At 36.4% G+C, this 12,862-nt stretch overlaps 1 protein-coding gene across 3 annotated transcripts in view; it reads right to left on the bottom strand.

The window, feature by feature from the left end:
- The window catches only part of LOC145292048 (N-acetylglutamate synthase, mitochondrial-like), a 144,580-nt gene that overhangs the window by 91,258 nt on the left and 40,460 nt on the right, over nucleotides 1–12,862 (bottom strand). Inside the window, exon 1 of one of the 3 annotated variants that reach the window (XM_080138074.1) lies at nucleotides 4,056–4,307. The exons of the other annotated variants lie outside the window; for them this stretch is intronic. The gene's annotated coding sequence lies outside the window, so the exon portion shown is untranslated. Of the gene's footprint in view, nucleotides 1–4,055; nucleotides 4,308–12,862 lie in introns of those variants that run through there. 3 annotated transcript variants of the gene reach the window in all.

Below are 12,862 nucleotides of genomic sequence, written 5' to 3'. Positions count from 1 at the left end.
AAACAGTAAGGGAGAGAGAGAGAGAGAGAGAGAAAGAAACAGTAAGGGAGAGAGAGAGAGAGAGAGAAAGAAACAGTAAGGGAGAGAGAGAGAGAGAGAGAAAGAAACAGTAAGGGAGAGAGAGAGAGAGAGAGAGAAAGAAACAGTAAGGGAGAGAGAGAGAGAGAGAGAGAAAGAAACAGTAAGGGAGAGTGAGAGAGAGAAAGAAACAGTAAGGGAGAGAGAGAGAGAGAAAGAAACAGTAAGGGAGAGAGAGAGAGAGAGAAAGAAACAGTAAGGGAGAGAGAGAGAGAGAGAAAGAAACAGTAAGGGAGAGAGAGAGAGAGAGAAAGAAACAGTAAGGGAGAGAGAGAGAGAGAGAAAGAAACAGTAAAGGAGAGAGAGAGAGAGAGAGAGAGAGAGAAAGAAACAGTAAGGGAGAGAGAGAGAGAGAAAGAAACAGTAAGGGAGAGAGAGAGAGAGAAAGAAACAGTAAGGGAGAGAGAGAGAGAGAAAGAAACAGTAAGGGGAGAGAGAGAGAGAGAAAGAAACAGTAAGGGAGAGAGAGAGAGAGAAAGAAACAGTAAGGGAGAGAGAGAGAGAGAAAGAAACAGTAAGGGAGAGAGAGAGAGAAAGAAACAGTAAGGGAGAGAGAGAGAGAAAGAAACAGTAAGGGAGAGAGAGAGAGAAAGAAACAGTAAGGGAGAGAGAGAGAGAAAGAAACAGTAAGGGAGAGAGAGAGAGAGAAAGAAACAGTAAGGGAGAGAGAGAGAGAGAAAGAAACAGTAAGGGAGAGAGAGAGAGAAAGAAACAGTAAGGGAGAGAGAGAGAGAAAGAAACAGTAAGGGAGAGAGAGAGAGAAAGAAACAGTAAGGGAGAGAGAGAGAGAGAAAGAAACAGTAAGGGAGAGAGAGAGAGAAAGAAACAGTAAGGGAGGGAGAGAGAGAAAGAAACAGTAAGGGAGAGAGAGAGAGAAAGAAACAGTAAGGGAGAGAGAGAGAGAGAAAGAAACAGTAAGGGAGAGAGAGAGAGAGAGAGAGAAAGAGAGAGAGAGAAAGAAACAGTAAGGGAGAGAGAGAGAGAGAGAGAAAGAAACAGTAACAGAGAGAGAGAGAGAGAGAGAAAGAAACAGTAAGGGAGAGAGAGAGAGAGAGAGAGAAAGAAACAGTAAGGGAGAGAGAGAGAGAGAGAGAGAGAAACAGTAAGGGACAGAGAGAGAGAGAGAGAGAAAGAAACAGTAAGGGAGAGAGAGAGAGAGAGAGAGAGAAAGAAACAGTAAGGGAGAGAGAGAGAGAGAGAGAAAGAAACAGTAAGGGAGAGAGAGAGAGAGAGAGAAAGAAACAGTAAGGGAGAGAGAGAGATAGAGAGAAAGAAACAGTAAGGGAGAGAGAGAGATAGAGAGAAAGAAACAGTAAGGAGAGAGAGAGAGAGAGAGAAAGAAACAGTAAGGGAAAGAGAGAGAGAGAGAGAGAGAGAAAGAAACAGTAAGGGGGAGAGAGAGAGAGAGAGAAAGAAACAGTAAGGGAGAGAGAGAGAGAGAGAGAAGGAAACAGTAAGGGAGAGAGAGAGAGAGAGAGAGAAAGAAACAGTAAGGGAGAGAGAGAGAAAGAAACAGTAAGGGAGAGAGAGAGAGAGAAAGAGAGAGAGAGAAAGAAACAGTAAGGGAGAGAGAGAGAGAGAGAGAGAAAGAAACAGTAAGGGAGAGAGAGAGAGAGAGAGAAAGAAACAGTAAGGGAGAGAGAGAGGGAGAGAGAGAAAGAAACAGTAAGGGAGAGAGAGAGAGAGAGAGAGAAAGAAACAGTAAGGGAGAGAGAGAGAGAGAAAGAAACAGTAAGGGAGAGAGAGAGAGAGAAAGAAACAGTAAGGGAGAGAGAGAGAGAGAAAGAAACAGTAAGGGAGAGAGAGAGAGAGAGAAAGAAACAGTAAGGGAGAGAGAGAGAGAGAGAAAGAAACAGGAAGGGAGAGAGAGAGAGAGAGAGAAAGAAACAGGAAGGGAGAGAGAGAGAGAGAGAGAAAGAAACAGGAAGGGAGAGAGAGAGAGAGAGAGAGAGAGAGAAAGAAACAGTAAGGGAGAGAGAGAGAGAGAAAGAAACAGTAAGGGAGAGAGAGAGAGAAAGAAACAGTAAGGGAGAGAGAGAGAGAGAAAGAAACAGTAAGGGAGAGAGAGAGAGAGAAAGAAACAGTAAGGGAGGGAGAGAGAGAAAGAAACAGTAAGGGAGAGAGAGAGAGAAAGAAACAGTAAGGGAGAGAGAGAGAGAGAGAGAGAGAGAGAGAGAGAGAGAGAGAGAGAGAGAGAGAGAAAGAAACAGTAAGGGAGAGAGAGAGAGAGAGAGAAAGAAACAGTAAGGGAGAGAGAGAGAGAGAGAGAAAGAAACAGTAAGGGAGAGAGAGAGAGAGAGAGAGAAAGAAACAGTAAGGGAGAGAGAGAGAGAGAAAGAAACAGTAAGGGAGAGAGAGAGAGAAAGAAACAGTAAGGGAGAGAGAGAGAGAGAAAGAAACAGTAAGGGAGAGAGAGAGAGAGAAAGAAACAGTAAGGGAGAGAGAGAGAGAGAAAGAAACAGTAAGGGAGAGAGAGAGAGAGAAAGAAACAGTAAGGGAGAGAGAGAGAGAGAAAGAAACAGTAAGGGAGAGAGAGAGAGAGAAAGAAACAGTAAGGGAGAGAGAGAGAGAGAAAGAAACAGTAAGGGAGAGAGAGAGAGAGAAAGAAACAGTAAGGGAGAGAGAGAGAGAGAAAGAAACAGTAAGGGAGAGAGAGAGAGAGAAAGAAACAGTAAGGGAGAGAGAGAGAGAGAGAGAGAAAGAAACAGTAAGGGAGAGAGAGAGAGAGAGAGAGAAAGAAACAGTAAGGGAGAGAGAGAGAGAGAGAGAGAAAGAAACAGTAAGGGAGAGAGAGAGAAAGAAACAGTAAGGGAGAGAGAGAGAGAGAGAGAGAAAGAAACAGTAAGGGAGAGAGAGAGAGAGAGAGAGAAAGAAACAGTAAGGGAGAGAGAGAGAGAGAGAGAAAGAAACAGTAAGGGAGAGAGAGAGAGAGAGAGAGAAAGAAACAGTAAGGGAGAGAGAGAGAGAGAGAGAGAAAGAAACAGTAAGGGAGAGAGAGAGAGAGAAAGAAACAGTAAGGGAGAGAGAGAGAGAGAAAGAAACAGTAAGGGAGAGAGAGAAAGAAACAGTAAGGGAGAGAGAGAAAGAAACAGTAAGGGAGAGAGAGAAAGAAACAGTAAGGGAGAGAGAGAAAGAAACAGTAAGGGAGAGAGAGAAAGAAACAGTAAGGGAGAGAGAGAAAGAAACAGTAAGGGAGAGAGAGAAAGAAACAGTAAGGGAGAGAGAGAAAGAAACAGTAAGGGAGAGAGAGAAAGAAACAGTAAGGGAGAGAGAGAAAGAAACAGTAAGGGAGAGAGAGAAAGAAACAGTAAGGGAGAGAGAGAAAGAAACAGTAAGGGAGAGAGAGAAAGAAACAGTAAGGGAGAGAGAGAAAGAAACAGTAAGGGAGAGAGAGAAAGAAACAGTAAGGGAGAGAGAGAAAGAAACAGTAAGGGAGAGAGAGAAAGAAACAGTAAGGGAGAGAGAGAAAGAAACAGTAAGGGAAAGAGAGAAAGAAACAGCAAGGGAAAGAGAGAAAGAAACAGCAAGGGAGAGAGAGAAAGAAACAGCAAGGGAGAGAGAGAAAGAAACAGTAAGGGAGAGAGAGAAAAACAGTAAGGGAGAGAGAGAAAGAAACAGTAAGGGAGAGAGAGAAAGAAACAGTAAGGGAGAGAGAGAAAGAAACAGTAAGGGAGAGAGAGAAAGAAACAGTAAGGGAGAGAGAGAAAGAAACAGTAAGGGAAAGAGAGAAAGAAACAGTGAGAGATAGAGACCAAACGGTAGCGAGAGAATTACAAAGCCAAAATGTTAACGAAAAATATAAAAAGAATGAGAGAAGATTCATATAAAAATTTAAAACAAACTATTTTTTTAATTTGGGGGGGAAAAACTAGTTTAAAAAAAAGATCGCAAGATGACCGAAGAATTTATTAAATGAAGAATAGAAATATAGATATTTACAAACAACAAAAGGAAATAGTAGAGTGGATACAACTTACATAGACTTCCAAAGAATGGTGGCGGTGCTACTAGTTTGTTGTGATAGTATTTACTGGTACGTGAGAAGATTAGTTGACAGAATGAAGGTATCCGAGGACTGGCCTGCCTACAGTGCTGTAGCCGAGTAGCACAGCCTGTGCAAAAGAACCAGCTTAACTGACATGTTAGCAGCAGTAATAAGAACTAGCGATAGGTGAGAGCGAGTTTCATTGCGCTGACACAATAAAGAAAACCCAGAACAAACAATGCCATTCCATAGACAGATAGCAGAACAGTGCCAAAATTCCTCGGCAGTCTCACTTTACTCTTACATGTCCTATCTTAAAAAAAAAATGGATAATTGACAAAAAGTGTTCAGTATTTCTTTACAAGCATGACGTCATAAGAAAACACTTTATAATCCATTATTGTACTAAAATCGACTTAATGTTTGTTTCCTCACGTTTTGTTTTTATCTCTATATAATTAAATTACATAAAATACATGCTCAAATATTCCTTGGTTTGGGATTGAGTTATGTTTGACAAAAATCTATCTTAATTCGCATTGTTTGGATTGTTCGGACTACTGTTCTCATCTTTAAGGTATTATTTTACAACGTTTCAGCCAATGTAATCTCCAGCCTTCTTCAGGTATATCTTGTCAAACTTTAAAATATTTCTGTCAAACTTGGGAATCTGTGTAGCATTTCAAACAGAACCCCTTTTATGGGTGGTAGCATGCTTTCATTCCGTCAGCCATGATAGAAATCTTAAGCAATTGTATTCTGAGTATCATCCACACTGAGAATTGAACCTTCAATCTTCATAAGAGTGTCACTAAAAACTGAATTTTACAGAGTACTTTATCTGTTATACCATGGGTACTCAATCGTGATTGACAATCTCAAGGGGGTTGAAAGTTCAATCCTCAATGCGGTCAATACTTAGAATATAACTTCAAATTACTTGAGACTTCAACCTGACATAACGTGGATTAAATAAAGGGTTCCATTCGAAATTCTGTGCAGATTTCCAAGTTAAACAAAATACACTTGAAGAGGGTCAGAAGTTAAATGTGAAAATAACACTCAAGATGAGAACAGTAGTCCAAATAATCCAATACAAATTATCGATCCTCACCTAAAAATTCAGAAACATTCATCTTAAGTGTTTTAATTAAATGTAATTTGCAATTAACTTACCGATCTTGTTTTCTCGTCTATTACTCTTACCATCACTGTTTGTTGTTTGAAACGCCTTCACTCTTATATTACACTGCTATTCGCTTTTGTCACTCTCTATTAAATAGTTGTTAATAAAAAGGGAAAGACGGAAACAAAAGTGATAGAAAATATGGGGATATACATTATCGTGTATAAGAGACTATCCCAACCTCCAGTTATTCTTAGTTTTATTACCTTCAAAACATTTAAGGGTAATATAGTCCTTTATAAACAATAGATAATATCAATACAGCATTGATACTATTTAATTCATAGTCCAAGAGAAAAAAACAAAGACGAAGATATAACAAAGAGAATGAATAATTTGGGATTTTATCATTTATTTTTATATTTAACTGGGTTTAAAAATTGACTTACTCTATTCAAACTATCAAATTCGAACCAGCAGACCGCATTTTTCTAATATATATATATATATATATATATATACTAGCATGGGTGCCCGGCGTTGCCCGGGTGTTTGGAGGTGTGTGTTGAGCAAAAAAAAAAAGTGGTAGTAGGAAGGCAAGCTCGTACCGTAAAGGAGGAAACGAACGGGGGAAAAATGTGACGTCTTTGCTGTTACGACCATCGCCAAACCGGAAGTAACATAGGTTTAAATTAAGGCTAGACAATCGAAAAGAGGGGATGACTTTCGAAAATATCGGTGAAAAAAGCGACCCCTCCCTGTAGAAATGTGGCCAGTTGAGGATGAAGAAATTAATGTTTTTAGCCAATTTTCGGTATTTGTCATCTGAAAGGTCCAGCTTCAAAACGATACTGATCTTGTGAAAATCCGTCGCCTCTGTCGAAAGTTTTAGGCAGACATGCAAACATACATAGATTTATATATTGGTAGCTCAAATTTTCGACCCAAACCGATTAAAAAGCTTGCCCTATCTCTGAACACCCTTTATGTAAAATTTCAAATGTTTAGACCAGAAATTGTCTGAGTAATTTGGTAGAGACCGCACAGGTCAATTTTTTTTTTAACTTTGACCCTTATTATAACCCCTTAACATTTGTTTTGGGCTCAAATCAAGTTATTAAGTTAGATCCATGTCCAAGGAACCTCTATCTAAAATTTCAGGTGTTTAGACCCAAAATTGGCGAAGCAGTTTGGTAGAGTTTTCAAAGGTCAAATCGTTAGATCTTGACCCCTTAACAGCCAAATTTCTGGCCGAAAATGGATTACAAAGATTTTCCCAAATCTCCATACCCTGCATATCAAATTTCGAGTCTGCAGACTGAAAATTGACAGAGTTACTGTGTAGGGAAATGTACACAGACAGACACACACAGACAGACAGACACTTTCAGTTTTATATATATACTAGCATATTTGTTGACTTATCGCAAGCAACTCATCCGGTAGAATAATAATATTCAGTCAGTCTTTACCTTTACTATTTCTGTTTCTATTCATTCAAGTGGTGCCCTGCCTGGTACAGGTATCGAAGGCCATGATTTTAACATCTGTCTCTCCTTCGAGGCATTCATGAATTCATTGTTGCTCATCATTTTTTTATGTAGCCCAGGTGCCCAGTCTGTCAACATATGTTTCTCACTGTCATCCTCTGCTTTTATCCATGATATTTCCTGCTATTCTTTGCTGGTTGTCAGAGATTAGTTTGATGATGATCAGATGCCATCTATTTATCATGGTAATCTTTACCAAGCGAGATGTTTTGATTCAGAACCCTGTTCACAATGTTTCTCGAATAAAGAGTTTGATGTATTGCCATCAGTAGGTTGCAGTTTCTTTCTGTCCAAGCACTGTACATACTGGGCGATTGTACTGACCATTGTATCCAGAGGTATCTTTTGCTCAGCTCAACGAAAAAGGAAACCATGAACAGAATTTTTTTTTTTTTTTTTACTTCCATATTACATCAGTCCATGACCTAATGTTACCCTGATTGGGGGAGGGGGGTCTAAATGGGTTCTTAACCATGCCCAAGGGTCTTCCTCAGACAAGTAGAGGGAAGGAAGCATCTTACTTTTTCTTTGACAGTAGTTCTCTCCTGCTACCCTTGTTTCTATAGTCTAATTTATAAAACTCACTATGTCTGTCTGTGCGTCTCCATATTTTCAAACTATCTCTTCTGAAACGGGGCAAAGCCGGGCACCTCCCCCCCACTAGTCAATACTATAACGTTTATATTGTTTAAAAGGAATGTAACAATGTAATCGTTTCGTTTTAACTCGTTCCACTTTTGCATGTATGCCCTACAAATAAATTATCCTTTATAATTATTTATAAAACATCAACAAGTACCTTGCCCATCCTTTCATTAATTACGCATAACACAAACAACACAACCTATTAATAACTATACGAAAATAATTCTGATCAGGACAAGGTATATTTTGGAAGGGATAAAGTAAATTCAATTTTATTCCTTACAACAAGCTGCAACAATGCACAAAAAACTACCGCACCAGAATCAAAGTTTGATTTTTTTGGAAGAAAGCTATTGATGACAAAGAAACAATAAAAAGTCCGATTTTACTAGATTACACCACAGAGTCTTGTTAGGCGATAAAAATGTGTGACAGCGTTCGTGAACTACTGAAAAACATTAGTGATTCACATTTAATCGAGCAATCAAGGATTATTAGTGCTGTCTTTGATTAAGGGCAGTGCACAGTCAGTTTAATTATTTTCTAGACATTAGGTTTGAGCACTAAAGAAACTTTCTGTAGTATTATAGATACCCTCTTTCCTATTACACTTAGATAATCTTTCCTATTCATCATCATCATATTTAGTCCAACATCTATTTAACACACTGGCATGCGTTAAACGGCTTTTAAAAATTGACTTCTAACATATAGTCAGGTTTTTATTCATCACTCTTTTATTCAACCCTTTTCGTATCACTTCCTCTCCTGTTTTCCTTGGCTTTCCCTTTCTACTGCAGCTGTTCTACTAACTGAAGCACTCATCCAGTTTTTTTTTAATGTGACCAAACCAACAAAGTCTCTTGTTTTGCAAATTTCCAGATTTAATCCCTCTGAAATTAACTGTTTTTACTACTTACACATTTTTTCTTTATGCAACACATATCCTCAACCCTCATCAGTAAAGTTTCACTTCCATACATTATCACACTGTACATGATAAACTCTTTACCAAATTTGTCAAAAACAAAAAAAAAATAACAATTTGAGGGTTGATGAAAACCTGATTAGAAACAATTGAAGACTGTCCATTTCCCCAGGAGGAAAAATGAATTCCTACCCTTACCCTCAGTTTTGCTGCAAAAGCTCTAACAGAATCCATGCTATATATATATATATATTAATGATTAAATTTTTTAAATTTTAATGATGAGCTTTACCTTTTTGGCTAGGATCATCCTGAAAATATTACCTCAATGTAATATATGACAGGATAATTCACTTGATTTCTAATTTGTAACTCATTTATGTGCGTGTGTGTGTGTGTGTGTGTGTGTGTGTGTGTGTGTGTGTGTGTGTATATATATATTACACTGAGGAAGACCGAAGGTATAGTTAAAAATTTTGTTCTTGGAAAAAAGTGAGGGATTCTTACATGTAACCCAATAAAAAATGAATAAAGATATAAACTTTTGTACTTTTGGCATTAATTTTTTATGCATACTTATATATTCATAAAGCTTTGAATAGTAGTTAGAATAAAAAAAATTGGAGAAACAGATTACATGGTGTAGTTTATAATTCCTTGATTGGAAATTAAATTGGTATGTGACTATTATAAAACAGTACAAGAAGAAACACAAAAATGTCAAGAAAAAAAGCATTTAAGCTCTAGAAGAAAAAAATGAGGAAGATCAACATTAACAGAAAAAACATTCTTCTTTTAATTGAATGAATTTTGATTGGAAATCTTCAATGGCTAATGATTAAAACAATTATGCTGGACGAACAACACAGATGGCACAAATATAAGATTCGTTTGTTCACATGTAAACATCCATATTGAATAATATGATCGAAAGAAGAAATAAAAAACAAAATATATAAAAAAAAATATATGTAGAGACACAAAAGATAAAAACAGATGGATGCTAAATACAATTCAGTTTTTATGAGCACTAATGGTTGATGCATTTCAAATATTACCTATATTATAAGGAGATATGTCATTGCGGTAGACCAAAACAATTCTTTTCTTAATGAAATTGTTAAAATGTATTCCCTATATTTGCTGTGGTTTTCATCATACTGAAATATTAGTTCTATTTTTACACTATTAACCTATTGTGTTATAAAAAATTTATATCTAATATTTAAACATACATCATATCATATCATTACATACACATGATTGATAGATTCTTCTTTCGGTTGACAGTAAGAACTTTACTGGTTAGTTATGGTAAAAGTTCCTGAAATGTATTCAATCCACTCCTAACTGACAACCATATGAAATGAAATAAGAATAACTAAAAAATAAATTATTTATTTTATCTTTTATATATTACTAGCGGAGGTGCTCGGCGTTGCAAGAAAAAAAAAGTTTTGGTGGATAGGCTTGAACCTGAAGCCTTGAGATGAAGGTAAAAAAAAAAAGCCTGACATCTTACGACGATGCTAAAAAGGCAGAGATGTGAGAATGGTTGAAATTAAACAATTAAAACGTTAAGTGAATGAGTTCACAGGTGCGTAAATTTAATGAGGTCAAACATCACGCCATAAAGGAATGAAATTCCACAGTTAACTTTGGCTGCAAGGCAGTTTTTTGGCTTTCTTTTGTTTCCCCAAGATGTTGGGGGAAAATCAGTTCCCCATAAAAAGGGGAGTGTCCAAATGAATAGCAATTGTCTGATATGACGGTTTTCACTGCATTGATCAAAACTGATTGCTTTCTGGATGTCCCCAGCGAGAAAGCCGAGGAATTGCCTTCACTGCATTAGTTTCACTTTATTTATACTAAAAAGCTGAACAAACACAGGACAGAATGGAATAGCGTGAATTTTATAAAAGTCGATCAAAATAAATCTAGAGATGACGTAGCTTTGCAAATCATAGATATTATAATCTAAGGGGTATATAATAAGTTCTAAGACATTGTAACCCCCCCTCCCCCGGTGAAAAAAGCCTTTGCTGGACATGCAAAAATGCACGTGCCACTTTTGCCTTTTATATATAGACTAGCGGGGCTACCCGGCTTTTATATATATAAATTTCTAATGATTTTCATTTTCTTTTCGTTTTAAATAAATAACAAAGATGATTTTATTTCTCAAATTTCTTAATTTGCAAAATTAGAGAAACTCTGAAAATGATAACATATGTTCACAAAACACGCAAACCTGGGAGATAGCATTATCTGCTGTTGTAACCAAATAAAGAGTCAAAACACATAGCCGATACTTATAAATGGTATTATGCATTTGGACCCCCCCCCCCCCACAAAAAAAAGGAAACAACTACTTGTGTGTTAGGATTCTGAGAATAGTTTATGATTATTGAAGTTTGTACCCACAACCCAAAAATTGGTTTATTTAATTGGTATGGTGATCTAGCCTATCGTATCACTTCATAGATTCTTTCTGACATGATGAATAATTGTTGTAACAGAAAGAATCATTATAATCAATCCAATAGCAGTTTCTGGCAACACATTAGTTTCATACTTTCAAAAATACATACTCATGTTAACTGTTGTCTTTTTTCTTACAGACCCTTTAAGATTAAAGCAGCAATAAAATAAGGCTAGTCATGTTAACTACTATGCACGTACATTTTAGTATACATATATATGTTTCAAACTCACAGGTAAAATATAGTGAGTGTTAACTGCTGTTATTGAGCATTCTTCTGCAGTTTTCTCAATTTGTAATTCTGGTTCTGGTGATATCTAGGAGATCAGGTATCAACTTTCACTTCTATAATGTAGACAATGCTCTTTCTGTATTTACTGCTAAAAAATTAAGGTGGTTGTAGTGGTTCTCAAAAACATGGTGAATGTTGTAGTCTAAGACAGAGTCCAACCATATAGCCTATACATACAACGGTATTATGCATTAAAAAAAATACAAACTATTTTTCTGGTATTGAACTGTGCCAAGATCCTAAGAATTTATGACTATTTAAGTACATACCCAGACTGGATTATATATATGTCCATGTCAATATAAATCTCAATGCATAAAAAATTTAGACACTGCGGTATCATAAATATAATCAGGGTTAAAGATTATTACATGCCAACTTTTCAATCTTGATTTTCATAATAAATCTATCATTTCTGCATCTTCCTAAAATGAAGGATTGATTAATTTACATATACAATTACACTGGTTGTATAATCAATAGTAATTTAATAGAAATTCTTCGCTATGTAGAAAGAAAGAAAATATAATCTGTAAACCAATCAAAATTCGGAATGAAACCTATTTAAAAAAAATGAGAATTTTTAAAAACGTCTAATGCCTGCATTCTGGCGACAATCAATACATGTTTCAATACCGCAAAACATAAGCGAGGAAGAATCGCTATAACTTAATTTTTTGATACAGTTCCAGAGAAAATTAATGTTTTTTTCCCCATTTATTATCAAAAGGGTTGTTGGATAAATGAAAAATTTGAAGATAACTGTAATCCATATTTGTTCTGTGGCTCCATATTCATAGTGCTAATCGTAACTAAATAATAAAAACAGACTCCATCCAAACTCTGTCAATCGTTTTTCTTGTCCATTTCTATATTGGATGTGTCTGACATCTATTCTATCTCTATTTCTTCCCCCCCCCCTTTCTAACTTAACCTAAGATATTAAGCTAGATGATTTGTTGAGAGCACTATATTAGCCCAGTATAGAAGTTATCCTACAGACAATCGGTTATGTTGGTATGGTCATATAGAGAGAAGTCATCCTCCTGGATAAACTGTCGCAGAAGTATGAATGTTGAATTGCAGGATGATTGGCCAGCCAAGGAAAATTTGGAAGCACATAATTAGACAAGATTGTACAGAGTGGAATTTAGAGACTTGACCCACTGAACTATGAGAACTGGAGAGTGAGCTTTTGAAACATCAAAAACGTCTGGACCCTGAATAAGAGAAAAGTAACGTTGAATGAAATAAAGAATTTTTAAACTAATTTGAAAATCACACAAATAATAGCTGATATGTATAAACGATATCGCACAATTTCCTGCAATCCTCTATCTATATAAGAGTATTTACTTGCCTTCGCACTACAAGGTCAGTTTGCAATTTAAGGAAAATCCAGGTTCACAAAAGGGGCACTCACAATTGGGACAAAGATTAGAATTACCTCAGTCTACAAAAAAGATGAAGTGTAGTATCAAAACAGATACTAAGCCAAAAGGCCAAGAATCAGATATGCCCTTACATGGAGTACTGCTGCCATATTTGGGTTCAGAGTACTCTTTCTTACTTTGACACAAAATACAAAATCAACTTCACAATGTAATAAAGGATGTCTTCAAATCCAATGTCAAATATTTTTCATAAACTGTCCTCATAAGTAATCAAATTTTGTACATTTCATTCATTTTCGTTGTTATAAATAGCCATTGTTAAAAACTACTAAACTGCACAAAAACTAATCGTCACTGAAAAAAGCATTGCTCATAATATTCT

This window comes from Euprymna scolopes, chromosome 13 (assembly GCF_053919585.1).
Source record: "Euprymna scolopes isolate OS-2025 chromosome 13, ASM5391958v1, whole genome shotgun sequence".
Taxonomy (NCBI): Eukaryota; Metazoa; Mollusca; class Cephalopoda; order Sepiida; family Sepiolidae; genus Euprymna; species Euprymna scolopes.
This window is presented reverse-complemented; position numbering and strand designations above follow the sequence as displayed.